Source organism: Oncorhynchus masou, unplaced genomic scaffold (assembly GCF_036934945.1).
Source record: "Oncorhynchus masou masou isolate Uvic2021 unplaced genomic scaffold, UVic_Omas_1.1 unplaced_scaffold_7353, whole genome shotgun sequence".
Taxonomy (NCBI): domain Eukaryota; kingdom Metazoa; phylum Chordata; class Actinopteri; order Salmoniformes; family Salmonidae; genus Oncorhynchus; species Oncorhynchus masou.
The window spans coordinates 1-15,158 of record NW_027013808.1 but is presented as its reverse complement, the minus strand read 5'-3'; the positions used below and the strand labels follow the sequence as shown (position 1 = coordinate 15,158).

The following is a 15,158-nucleotide window of genomic DNA, read 5'->3' as shown; positions in this document are numbered from 1 at the left end:
TTGACCAAATACTTATTTTCCACCATAATTTGCAAATAAATTCATTAGAAATCCTACAATGTGATTTTCTGGATTTTTTTTCCTCATTTTGTCTGTCGAAGTGATTGAAGTGATGATGAAAATTACAGGCCTCTCTCATCTTTTTAAGTGGGAGAACTTGCACAATTGGTGGCTCACTAAATACTTTTTCCCCCACTGTACGTGAATGTAAAACATACCAAGTCCCCATGACCTTGTAGTTTGCCAGTCATAGACTACCCCTTTAAAGAGCACCTTATACTAAGTCCCCATGGCATTATAGTTTCTATCAATTGGAGTGCACCAGCACATAGTTTTTTAGTAACAGAGTTGTGTCAGAAAAAGGGGCAGGGTACTCACAGCATAGGGGTCCGACCCGTCTTTGTCAGGATGCACCTCTGTCTTCCCATGACACACAAGGTCCACCCCTGCAGAAGTAGACCATGCAGGGGTGGACCCAACACTAACCCACTGTAGATACCATGCAGGGTGAGACCCAACACTAACCCACTGTAGATACCATGCAGGGTGAGACCCAACACTAACCCACTGTAGATACCATGCAGGGTGAGACCCAACACGAACCCACTGTAGATACCATGCAGGGTGAGACCCAACACTAACCCACTGTAGATACCATGCAGGGTGAGACCCAACACTAACCCACTGTAGATGCCATGCAGGGTGAGACCCAACACGGACCCACTGTAGATACCATGCAGGGTGAGACCCAACACTAACCCACTGTAGATACCATGCAGGGTGAGACAACACTAACCCACTGTAGATGCCATGCAGGGTGAGACCCAACACGAACCCACTGTAGATACCATGCAGGGTGAGACCCAACACTAACCCACTCTAGATACCATGCAGGGTGAGACCCAACACGGACCCACTGTAGATACCATGCAGGGTGAGACCCAACACTAACCCACTGTAGATACCATGCAGGTGAGACCCAACACTAACCCACTGTAGATGCCATGCAGGGTGAGACCCAACACTAACCCACTGTAGATACCATGCAGGGTGAGACCCAACACTAACCCACTGTAGATACCATGCAGGGTGAGACCCAACACTAACCCACTGTAGATACCATGCAGGGTGGACCCAACACTAACCCACTGTAGATACCATGCAGGGTGAGACCCAACACTAACCCACTGTAGATACCATGCATGATGGTGAGACCATGGGGTGAGACCCAACACTAACCCACTGTAGATACCATGCAGGGTGAGACCCAACACTAACCCACTGTAAATACCATGCAGAATGAGACCCAACACTAACCCACTGTAGATACCATGCAGGGTGACCCAACACTAACCCACTGTAGATACCATGCAGGGTGAGACCCAACACCCCCACTGTAGATACCATGCAGGGTGAGACCCAACACTAACCCACTGTAGATACCATGCAGGGTGAGACCCAACACTAACCCACTGTAGATACCATGCTGGGTGAGACCCAACACTAACCCACTGTAGATACCATGCAGGGTGAGACCCAACACTAACCCACTGTAGATACCATGCAGGGTGAGACCCAACACTAACCCACTAGATACCATGCAGAGATGAGACCCAACACTAACCCACTGTAGATACCATGCAGGGTGAGACCCAACACTAACCCAGATGCTATGACCCAACACTAACCCACTGATACCATGCAGGGTGAGACCAAACACTAACCCACTGTAGATACCATGCAGGGTGAGACCCAACCTAACCCACTGTAGATACCATGCAGGGTGAGACCCAACATTAACCCACTAGATACCATGCAGGGGTGAGACCAAACACTAACCCACTGTAGATACCATGCAGGGTGAGACCCAACACTAACCCACTGTAGATACCATGCATGATTAAACCCAACATTAACCCACTGTAGATACCATGCAGGGTGGAGACCCAACACTAACCCACTGTAGATACCATGCAGGGTGAGACCCAACACTAACCCACTGTAGATACCATGCATGATTAAACCCAACACTAACCCACTGTAGATACCATGCATGATGAGACCAACACTAACCCACTGTAGATACCATGCAGGATGGACCACTAACCACAGTAGATACCATGCAGGATGAGACTATGTAGATACCATGCAGGGTGAGACCCAACACTAACCCACTGTAGATACCATGCAGTGAGACCCAACACTAACCCTGTAGATACCCAACACTAACCCACTGTAGATACCATGCAGGGTGAGACCCAACTCCTATTCAACCCCACTGTAGATACCATGCAGGGTGAGACCCAACTCTAACCCACTGTAGATACATAAATACCCAACACTAACAGGGCCATGCAGGGTGACCCAACACTACCCCTGTAGATAACATGCAGGGTGGGACCCAACACTAACCCACTGTAGATACTATGCAGGGTGAGACCCAACACTAACCATGCAGGGTGAGACCTAAGCACTGATACCATGCAGGGTGAGACAACCTAACCCTGTAGATACATGCAGGGTGAGACCCAACACTAACCCACTGTAGATACCATGCAGGGTGAGACCCAACACTAACCCACTGTAGATACCATGCATGATGAGACCTAACACTAACCCACTGTAGATACTATGCAGAGTGAGACCCAACACTAACCCACTGTAGATACTAGGCAGAGTGAGACCCAACACTAATCCACTCTAGATACCATGCAGGGTGAGACCCAACACTAACCCACTGTAGATGCCATGCAGGGTGAGACCCAACACTAACCCACTGTAGATACCATGCAGGGTGAGACCCAACACTAACCCACTGTAGATACCATGCAGGGTGACCCAACACTAACCCACTGTAGATACCATGCAGGGTGAGACCCAACACTAACCCACTGTAGATAGTAGATACCATGCAGGGTGAGACCCAACACTAACCCACTGTAGATAGTAGATACCATGCAGGGTGGGACCCAAACCTAACCCACTGTAGATACCATGCAGGGTGAGACCCAACACTAACCCACTGTAGATACCATGCAGGGTGAGACCCAACACTAACCCACTGTAGATACCATGCATGATGGGACCCAACACTAACCCACTGTAGATACCATGCAGGGTGAGACCCAACACTAACCCACTGTAGATACCATGCAGGGTGAGACCCAACACTAACCCACTGTAGCCAGCATCATACCACCCTGCATACCAATGCTGGCTTGCTTCTGAAGCTAAGCAGGGTTGGTCCTGGTCAGTTACTGGATGGGAGACCAGGTGCTGCTGGAAGTGATGTTGGAGGGCCAGTTGGAGGCACTCTTTCCTCTGGTCTAAAAAAAAATATCTCAATGCCCCAGGGCAGTGATTGGGGACACTGTCCTGTGTAGGGTGCCGTCTTTCGGATGGGACGTTAAACGGGTGTCCTGACTCTCTGAGGTCATTAAAGATCCCATGGCACTTATCGTAAGAGTAGGGGTGTTAACCCCGGTGTCCTGGCTAAATTCCCAATCTGGCCCTCAAACCATCACGGTCACCTAATAAACCCCCGTTTACAATTGGCTCATTCATCCCCCTCCTCTCCCCTGTAACTATTCCCCAGGTCGTTGCTGCAAATGAGAACGTCAATTTAACTGGTAAAATAACGGATAAATAAATAAATACAATGCAGGATGAGACCCAAAACTAACCCACTGTAGATAGTAGATACCATGCAGGGTGAGACCCAACACTAACCCACTGTAGATACCATGCAGGGTGAGACCCAACACTAACCCACTGTAGATACCATGCAGGGTGAGACCCAACACTAACCCACTGTAGATACCATGCAGGGTGAGACCCAACACTAACCCACTGTAGATAGTAGATACCATGCAGGGTGAGACCCAACACTAACCCACTGTAGATACCATGCAGGGTGAGACCCAAAACGAACCCACTGTAGATAGTAGATACCATGCAGGGTGAGACCCAACACTAACCCACTGTAGATACCATGCAGGGTGAGACCCAAAACGAACCCACTGTAGATAGTAGATATCATGCAGGGTGAGACCCAACACTAACCCACTGTAGTTAGTAGATACCATGCATGGTGAGACCCAAAACTAACCCACTGTAGATAGTAGATACCATGCAGGGTGAGACCCAACAATAACCTTTGGAGTTTCCACAAATGTTAGCATGTTCAAATGGCTCTGCAGAACAAGTGTAGTGTCTTGAGCCCTTACCTTGAAGTGGTCTAGTAACTCTCTCGTGACTGCATAAGGCGCACCAATCACCACCTCAGAGACATACTGCAGACAGTAACAGAACAGAAGCATATTAATATAGTCATCACTATTATTTTACTTGACCTTTATTTTAACAGTCCCATTGAGACCAAGGTCTCTTTCACAAGGGAGCCCTGCATACACACAATTTACAAAAATAACTCTTACAAAAGAGATGCACAGTATCTCTTATGGAAGAGAAGGAGAGAGAACTTACTCGACAGGCCAGCACACTGAGTGTTCTCTCATGGACGTTCATGATGGGGTAATTCTTCCCTTTGTAGCGATTCACCTCCTGAAAAATTCACATAACACCCAAAAGTAAGAATAAGATGATGCAAATGTCCACTATCAGTGCCAAGGATGTCATTTGACAGTGGGTTGGTTATAGGCATTGTGGGTTTTAAAAGGCCATTTCTGATTGAGTCGAAATATGCAGCGTTTACCGTGAATGGGATCGCCGAGAACATTGTGGGAACATTGCCTTTGAAAGCCATCAACAGGCGGTAAATTGGTTAATAGACCAATAACATAGAGTTCCAAACCTCTCTGTTAATAACAGCTACTTTTACATGTTCCTCTCCCCACTGAGACCACTCCTAGACAGTCCTTGCAAAATTCTTGCTTGAGAAATAGTTTTTTGCTAAAAAGCCATTTTTGTCCATTTTAATGCACAATTATTACAGTAATTGTTACCCATAATTTATACTTATTGATATATAAATGGCTGTATTAGACCTACAAATCCCAGCCTAAATTATCTATTTTACAGCTCAACTGAGGAGAAAATAGACCAGATTGTGTCAAAGTGTAACCCCACTATAATATATGGCTTGTCAGACTCACCTGGTCAAAGTGGAACCCCACTATAACATATGACTTGTCAGACTCACCTGGTCAAAGTGGAACCCCACTATAACATATGACTTGTCAGACTCACCTGGTCAAAGTGTAACCCCACTATAACATATGGCTTGTCAGACTCACCTGGTCATAACCCCACTATAACATATGTGTAACCCCACTATAACATATGGCTTGTCAGACTCACCTGGTCATAGTGTAACCCCACTATAACATATGACTTGTCAGACTCACCTGGTCATAGTGTAACCCCACTATAACATATGGCTTGTCAGTCACCTGGTCATAGTGTAACCCCACTATAACATATGACTTGTCAGACTCACCTGGTCAAAGTGTAACCCCACTATAACATATGGGTTGTCAGACTCACCTGGTCATAGTGTAACCCCACTATAACATATGACTTGTCAGACTCACCTGGTCAAAGTGTAACCCCACTATAACATATGACTTGTCAGACTCACCTGGTCAAAGTGTAACCCCACTATAACATATGGTCAAAGTGTAGCTTGTCAGACTCACCTGGTCAAAGTGTAACCCCACTATAACATATGGCTTGTCAGACTCACCTGGTCAAAGTGTAACCCCACTATAACATATGACTTGTCAGACTCACCTGGTCAAAGTGTAACCCCACTATAACATATGACTTGTCAGACTCACCTGGTCAAAGTGTAACCCCACTATAACATATGGCTTGTCAGACTCACCTGGTCAAAGTGTATAACATAACCCCACTATAACATATGACTTGTCAGACTCACCTGGTCAAAGTGTAACCCCACTATAACATATGGCTTGTCAGACTCACCTGGTCAAAGTGTAACCCCACTATAACATATGACTTGTCAGACTCACCTGGTCAAAGTGTAACCCCACTATAACATATGGGTTGTCAGACTCACCTGGTCAAAGTGTAACCCCACTATAACATATGACTTGTCAGACTCACCTGGTCAAAGTGTAACCCCACTATAACATATGACTTGTCAGACTCACCTGGTCAAAGTGTAACCCCACTATAACATATGACTTGTCAGACTCACCTGGTCAAAGTGTAACCCCACTAGACTCACCTGGTCAAAGTGTAACACTATAACATATGGCTTGTCAGACTCACCTGGTCAAAGTGTAACCCCACTATAACATATGACTTGTCAGACTCACCTGGTCAAAGTGTAACCCCACTATAACATATGACTTGTCAGACTATAATCACCTGGTCAAAGTGTAACCACACTATAACATATGGCTTGTCAGACTCACCTGGTCAAAGTGTAACCCCACTATAACATATGACTTGTCACTCACCTGGTCAAAGTGTAACCCACTATAATATATGGCTTGTCAGACTCACCTGGTCAAAGTGTAACCCCACTATAACATATGACTTGTCAGACTCACCTGGTCAAAGTGTAACCCCACTATAACATATGGGTTGTCTGAAAGCCTGGTCAAAGTGTAACCCCACTATAACATATGGCTTGTCAGACTCACCTGGTCAACGTGTAACCCCACTATAACATATGGCTTGTCAGACTCACCTGGTCAAAGTGTAACCCCACTATAACATATGGCTTGTCAGACTCACCTGGTCAAAGTGTAACCCCACTATAACATATGACTTGTCAGACTCACCTGGTCAAAGTGTAACCCCACTATAACATATGACTTGTCAGACTCACCTGGTCAAAGTGTAACCCCACTATAACATATGGACTTGTCAGACTCACCTGGTCAAAGTGTAACCCCACTATAACATATGACTTGTCAGACTCACCTGGTCAAAGTGTAACCCCACTATAACATATGGCTTGTCAGACTCACCTGGTCATAGTGTAACCCCACTATAACATATGACTTGTCAGACTCACCTGGTCATAGTGTAACCCCACTATAACATATGGCTTGTCAGACTCACCTGGTCATAGTGTAACCCCACTATAACATATGACTTGTCAGACTCACCTGGTCAAAGTGTAACCCCACTATAACATATGGGTTGTCAGACTCACCTGGTCAAAGTGTAACCCCACTATAACATATGACTTGTCAGACTCACCTGGTCAAAGTGTAACCCCACTATAACATATGGCTTGTCAGTCACCTGGTCATAGTGTAACCCCACTATAACATATGACTTGTCAGACTCACCTGGTCAAAGTGTAACCCCACTATAACATATGGCTTGTCAGACTCACCTGGTCAAAGTGTAACCCCACTATAACATATGACTTGTCACTCACCTGGTCAAAGTGTAACGCCACTAGAAACATATGTCTTGTCAGACTACCTGGTCAAAGTGTAACCCCATATAACATATGACTTGTCAACTCACCTGGTCAAAGTGTAACCCCACTATAACATATGGGTTGTCAGACTCACCTGGTCAAAGTGTAACCCCACTATAACATATGGGTTGTCAGACTCACCTGGTCAAAGTGTAACCCCACTATAACATATGGCTTGTCAGACTCACCTGGTCAAAGTGTAACCCCACTATAACATATGGCTTGTCAGACTCACCTGGTCAAAGTGTAACCCCACTATAACATATGACTTGTCAGACTCACCTGGTCAAAGTGTAACCCCACTATAACATATGACTTGTCAGACTCACCTGGTCAAAGTGTAACCCCACTATAACATATGGCTTGTCAGACTCACCTGGTCAAAGTGTAACCCCACTATAACATATGACTTGTCAGACTCACCTGGTCAAAGTGTAACCCCACTATAACATATGGCTTGTCAGACTCACCTGGTCAAAGTGTAACCCCACTATAACATATGACTTGTCAGACTCACCTGGTCAAAGTGTCAGAACCTGGTCCACTATAACATATGACTTGTCAGACTCACCTGGTCAAAGTGTAACCCCACTATAACATATGGGTTGTCAGACTCACCTGGTCAAAACCCCACTATAACATATGACTTGTCAGACTCACCTGGTCAAAGTGTAACCCCACTATAACATATGACTTGTCAGACTCACCTGTCTGTAACCCCACTATAACATATGGGTTGTCTGAAAGCCTGGAAACCGCCTCCAGGAAGTCCACATGGCCAATATCTGAGAAGACATTGGTCAAGGCCGACAACAACAACTATAGTATCTACAAACTAGGCCTCTGAGTCCAGTCTATAATCTCAAACCTCTCCACACACTGCAGATGACTGGGCCCAGGTGTTTTGGCTGACCACAGGACTAGCCAGTTATAGAAATATAGAACATCTACGTCACATAAGTGTAGTGCAGCTAGGTAGTGTAACAGTATAGCTTCCGTCCCTCTCCTCACCCCTACCTGGGCTTGAACCAGGGACCCTCTGCACACATCAACAACTGCCTCTCACGAAGCATCGTTACCCATCGCTCCACAAAAGCCGCGGCCCTTGCAGAGCAAGGGGAACAACTACTTCAAGGTCTCAGAGCGAGTGACGTCACCGATTGAACCGCTATTAGAGCGCACCCCGCTAACGAGCTAGCCATTTCACATCAGTTACACTATCATGAGGGGTGTTTGTCTTTCTATGGCCCAGTTTTTCTTGGTCAGGTCTCATGGTCAGAAAATAACAACTCTTTGCTCTAACATGGTAGATGTGAGTGTATAGAGTCACCTGACATTGATGTATCCTACCATCAGGGCCTTCAAAGCTGTCAGAGAAGGCCTTAGTAACAAGTCAAACCGTTCTTATGTACATGTAACTGCCAAAATAAAGGAAACACTTGACTAAATGAGGGATACAAAGTATATTGAAAGCAGATGCTTCCACAAAGGTGTGGTTCCTGAGTTCATTCAGCAATTAACATCCCATCATGCCTAAGGGTTGATGAAAAATGCTGGGTAAGCCATTATTTGGCTATCATGGCAATGCCACCATAGGATGACAATGTCCCCATCTACAGTGCACAAGTGGTTTGAATGAGCAGGGGAAACGATGCAAACCATATGCCATTGCTGTCTCAGTCACCAGATCTCAACCCAATTGAACACTTGGGGGGACATTCTGGGAGCTGTAGCAGAGACAGCGTTTTCCACCACCATCAATAAAACACCAAATGATGGATTTTTTGGTGGAAAAATGGTGTCTCATCCCTCAAATAGAGTTCCAGACACTTGTAGAATGTATGCCAAAACAATGAAGCTGTTCTGGCTCGTGGTGGCCCAACACCCTATTAAGACACTTTATGTTAGTGTTTCCTTTATTTTGGCAGTTTCCTGTATCAACACACTTCATATTATAGACATGGTCTGGAAAATCTCCTGGCACCAGACATGGTAAATATGAGGAGGCTGGTGGAGGGAACATCACCATGCAGGATTCCAGCCATTGTATTCTGGAATGCAAATCTAATGGAATGGTATCAAACACATACAGTTGAAAGTAGTGTGTTCATGGAGCCACCAGGCAGAGGATACGGAAGAGGTCAAGGCTCCAGCCACATAGATGATGGTGTCCCCAGACTGAGGCTCCTGTCCTGAGGCAAACTGGATAATCTTCTGGGACGTCTGGGGGAACTGGGACACCCCCATCCACGGACTGTGGCCCTTAGGACCCTGCAACATCCATAATGCACAAAGTATAAATACAGTGTAGCACTTGACAAACCACGACTAAATGTTCATTTCCAAGCCAGCAAAGGAATGATATCATTACACTGAGTAATAGATGATGTTGTATGATATTCCTTACAGAGGCTATACAGGTGGAACCTCTGAGGGAGTTATTGTGCCAAAAGACTTAAAGTCCCCTAAATGGAATGAAGTATTGTCCATAAATGTGTTCATTGGGCAGAAAGGGGAACAACACACCATGCCAGTATGTGGTAGCTTTCTGACTTATTAAAATCCTATAGCATTTGGTATTCAAGTTGGTATTCAATATTCACTATGGTCTTTTCATGAGGAGAAAATGATCACATGCGCCACCCAGTGGCGAATGAGTAAAACACCATCTGAGATCCCTGAGGGGTTTCTTGAACATCCAGTAGCCAGTCAGTCAGCACTGTGAGGTATATCTCAATGTCCGTCAGAGCCCCCAACACATTTATTCAACACTGGCCAAATATATTTTTCTCTCTCTCTTTCAACGTTTGAAAAAAGAGTACATTTTTACTTAACGGTGATCATTCTGTTTCTTTCCCACCCCATTTGGAATCTAAACGTTGTTCAAATGTAGATCCTCTGAGTCAGTTTCTGCATTCAGAGGGAACAGAGGTGGTATTCATTACCACCTGGCCAGGCCCACAGTTTTGATTATCAACTGGGCACCACAATAACCCCTTTGTTTCAGAGAGAGTTGGCGAAGTTGGGGGGTACTAAAGCTGTAGCAGGTAAGTCTACCCAGGATTTGGAGACAAATAGTAGACCATGACAAAGCAGTTGCTATGGTCAAGTGCACTCTATTTAACGGGCATTTAAATGATCAAAACCTATGACAGCTGTGCATTTCACAGAGTAAGCCTTTGAGGGATTTAAAACAACATTTCTTAAAGTTCTACTGTATGAGAGTAGACTATACTCACTATGGTAAAGTTGTCTGTGTGTTTTGATAGTCTGAATGGCTCTGAGGGGTTTCATAGGAGATGGTAACAGGCTTCAGGGGTTGATCTATTATTCAACTGTAACAATGAGGGGTTTCTGAGACATGACAGATAGGGAGCATATCATGACTTCTACATTTTTGATGTCAACAGGTAACCTAAGGGGAAATTCAACTGAATGGAAGAACTAACCTATGAGGGGTTTCTATACTCACCATGGTAACCTATGAGGGGTTTCTATATCACCATGGCAACCTATGAGGGGTTTCTATACTCACAATGGTAACCTATGAGGGGGTTTCATACTCACCATGGTAACCTCTATGAGGGGTTTCTATACTCACCATGGTAACCCATGAGGGGCTTATACTCACCATGGTAACCTATGAGGGTTTCTATACTCACCATGGTAACCTATGAGGGGTTTCTATACTCACCATGTGGTAACCTATGAGGGCTTCTGTTCACTATGGCAACCTAATGTGGTTTCCTATACTCACCACAAACTATGAGGGCTTCTATACTCACCATGGTAACCTATGAGGGGTTTCTATACTCACCATGGTAACCTATGAGGGTTTCTCACTCACCATGGTAACCTATGAGGGGTTTCTATACTCACCATGGTAACCTATGAGGGGTTTCTATACTCACCATGGTAACCTATGAGGGGTTTCTATACTCACCATGGTAACCTATGAGGGGTTTCTATACTCACCATGGTAACCTATGAGGGGTTTCTATACTCACCATGGTAACCTATGAGGGGTTTCTATACTCACCATGGTAACCTATGAGGGGTTTCTATACTCACCATGGTAACCTATGAGGGGTTTCTATACTCACCATGGTAACCTATGAGGGGTTTCTATACTCACCATGGTAACCTATGAGGGGTTTCTATACTCACCATGGTAACCTATGAGGGGTTTCTATACTCACCATGGTAACCTATGAGGGGTTTCTATACTCACCATGGTAACCTATGAGGGGTTTCTATACTCACTATGTTGCTGTGGTGGGCTTTGGTCATCAGTAGCATGCGACCGACCAGGTCTGTGGTAGAAACTCCCTGGGTTCGCTTGCACTCCTGGAACCACACCAAGCCATGAGATAAAATTGTACAATTGTAAACAGAGCATAACAACAGCAATAATAATATGATAATATATAAAATAATAGAAAATATACTATAGAAAATATAAACGCAAAATGCAACAATTTCTAAGATTTTGCAGCTTCAATTCATATAAAGAAATCAGTCAATTGAAATACATTCATTAGGCCCTAATCTATGCATATGACATGACTGGGAATACAGATGCATCTGTTGGTCACAGATACCTTTTTAAAAAAGTAGGGTCATGAATCAGAAAACCAGTCAGTATCTGGTGTGACCACCATTTGCCTCATGCAGCACGACACATCTCCTTCACATAGAGTTTATTAGGCTGTTGATTGTGGCCTGTGGAATGTTGTCCCACTCCTCTTCAATGGCTGTGTGAAGTTGCTGGAGATTGTCTGGAACTAGAACACGTCGTATATGTCGATCCAGAGCATCCCAAACATGCTCAATGGGTGACATGTCTGGTGAGTATGCAGGCCATGGAAGAAATGGGACATTTTCAGCATCCAGGAATTGTGTAACAGATCCTTGCAACATGGCGCTGTGCACTATCATGCTGACACATGAGGTGATGGCGTTTCGGATGAATGGCACGACAATGGGCCTCAGGATCACGTCACGGTATATCTGTTCATTCAAATTGCCATCGATAAAATGCAATTGTGTTCATTGTCTGCAGCTTATGCCTGCCCATACCATAACCCCACCATGGGGCACTCCATTCACAGACGCACTGCCAAATTCTCTAAAACGACGTGGCTTATGGTATAGAAATGAACATGAAATTCTCTGGCAACAGCTCTGGTGGACATTCCTGCAGTTACCATGCCAATTGCACACTCCCTCAAAACTTGAGGCATCTGTGGCATTGTGTTGTGTGACAAAACTGCACATTTTAGAGTGGCCTTTTATTGTCCCTAGCACAAGGTGCACCTGTGTAATGATCATGCTGTGTAATCAGCTTCTTCATATGCCACACCTGTCAGGTGGATGGATTATCTTGGCAAAGGAGAAATGCTCACCAACAGGATATAAACAAATTGGAGCTCAAGATTTGAGAGAAATAAGCTTTTTGTGCGTATGGAACATTTCTGGGATCTTTATTTCAGCTCATGAAACATGGGACCAACACTTTACATGTTGCCTTTATATTTTTGTTCAGTGTATATTATTAACGACAGCTTTAGTTCAAGGTTCATTCCAGCTTGAGTAACTCTCACCTGTACCTCCCTGACCTCTTCACCTCTTCGTATGTGTCCTTCCCATCCACTGTTAGTGTGATGTCATCTGAAATGACACATTCAACATGTCTGCTATATTCTGATCATGGTGACAGACATGAGATACTTTACAGGAGGTCAAGGGGCAAGATAGAACCATTAGATACTGGGAAAACACAAAACAGGATATTACCCCCAAAAATATGAAAACTAAATCAAATAAGTGTATTGGTCGCGTAAACAGTTTAGCAGATGTTATAGCGGATGCAGTGAAATGCTTGTGTTACTAGTTCCTCACAGTGTTACTATGTTAATATAATATGTTCATGGTTTAATAATGCCACTATGTTAATATAATATGTTAATGGGTTAATATGTTACTGTGTTACTATGTTACTGTGCTAATATGTTACTGTGTTACTATGTCACTGTGCTAATATGTTACTATGTTACTATGTCACTGTGCTAATATGTTACTGTGTTACTATGTTACTGTGTTACTATGTTACTGTGTCACTGTGCTAATATGTTACTGTGTTACTATGTTACTGTGTTACTATGTTACTGTGTTACTATGTTACTATGTCACTGTGCTAATATGTTACTGTGTTACTATGTTACTGTGTTACTATGTTACTGTGTTACTATGTTACTGTGTTACTATGTTACTGTGCTAATATGTTACTATGTTACTATGTCACTGTGCTAATATGTTACTGTGTTACTATGTTACTGTGTTAGTATGTTACTGGGTTACTATGTTACTGTGCTAATATGTTACTGTGTTACTGTGTTACTATGTTACTGTGTTAGTATGTTACTGCATGTTTAATGTGTTAGCATGCCACCATTACTGTGGTTATATGTTGTTTATGTCACTGTACTATTATGTTATCGTTAATATGTTACTGTAGTTAATATGTTACTACGTCACTGTGCTAATATGTTACTGCGTTACTATGTTACTGTGTTATCATGTCACTGTGCTTAATATGTTACCAGTCACTATGTTAATAAAGTTATGATGTTACTGGTTACTGTTATGTTAACATGTCACTGTGTTAGTGCTGTTACTGTGTTATCGTTACCATGTTACTGAGTTACCATGTTACTGTGTTAATATGTTAGTCAAAGTTACTATGTTACTGTGTTGACTATGGTTACTAATGCTAATATATGTTACTGTGTTAGTATGCTTACTGCGTGTTACTACTGTTACCATGTTGATTGTGTTACTATGTTACTGTGTTACTATGTTACTGTGTTACTATGTCACTGTGCTAATATGTTACTACTGTTACTGTGTTATTGTGTTTATACGCTACTATATTACTGTGTTACTGTGTTACTATGTTACTGTGTTCGTATGTTACTGTGTTACTATGTTACTGTGTTACTATGTTACTGTGTTACTATGTTACTGTGTTAATAAGTTACTGTGGTACCACTGTTACTGTGCTATTGTGTTAATATGCTACTATGTTTACTGTGTTACTATGTTACTGTGGTAATACTGTTACTGTGTTACTATGTTACTGTGTTACTATGTTACTGTGTTCGTATGTTACTATGTCACTGTGCTAATATGTTACTATGTTACTGTGTTACTGTGTTATTGTGTTAATACGCTACTATATTACTGTGTTACTGTGTTACTATGTCACTGTGTTACTATGTTACTATGTTACTGTGCTACTATGTTACTATGTTACTGTATGTTACTGTGTTATTGTTACTGTGTTCCTAATGTCACTGTGCTAATATGTTACTGTGTTACTGTGTTACTGTGTTACTGTGTTACTGTGTTAGTATGTTACTATGTCACTGTGCTAATATGTTACTATGTTACTGTGCGAATATGTAACTATGTTACTACTGTCACTGTGTTACTATGTTACTGTGTTACTATGTTACTAATGTTACTATGTTACTGTGTTACTATGTTACTGTGTTACTATGTTACTGTGTTACTGTGTTACTATGTTACTGTGTTACTATGTTACTATGTCACTGTGCTTAATGTTACTGTGTTGTATATACATTGTGTTAATATGTTACTAAGTCACTGTGCTAATATGTTACTGTGTTACTATGTTACTGTGCTAGTATGTTACTGTGTTACTATGTTA

The 15,158-nt window shown here is 43.2% G+C and overlaps 1 pseudogene; it reads right to left on the bottom strand.

Moving 5' to 3' along the window:
- Positions 1-378: 378 nt before the first annotated feature.
- On the bottom strand, positions 379-13,096 carry LOC135537263 (ethanolamine-phosphate cytidylyltransferase-like; annotated as a pseudogene).
- Positions 13,097-15,158: the final 2,062 nt, after the last annotated feature.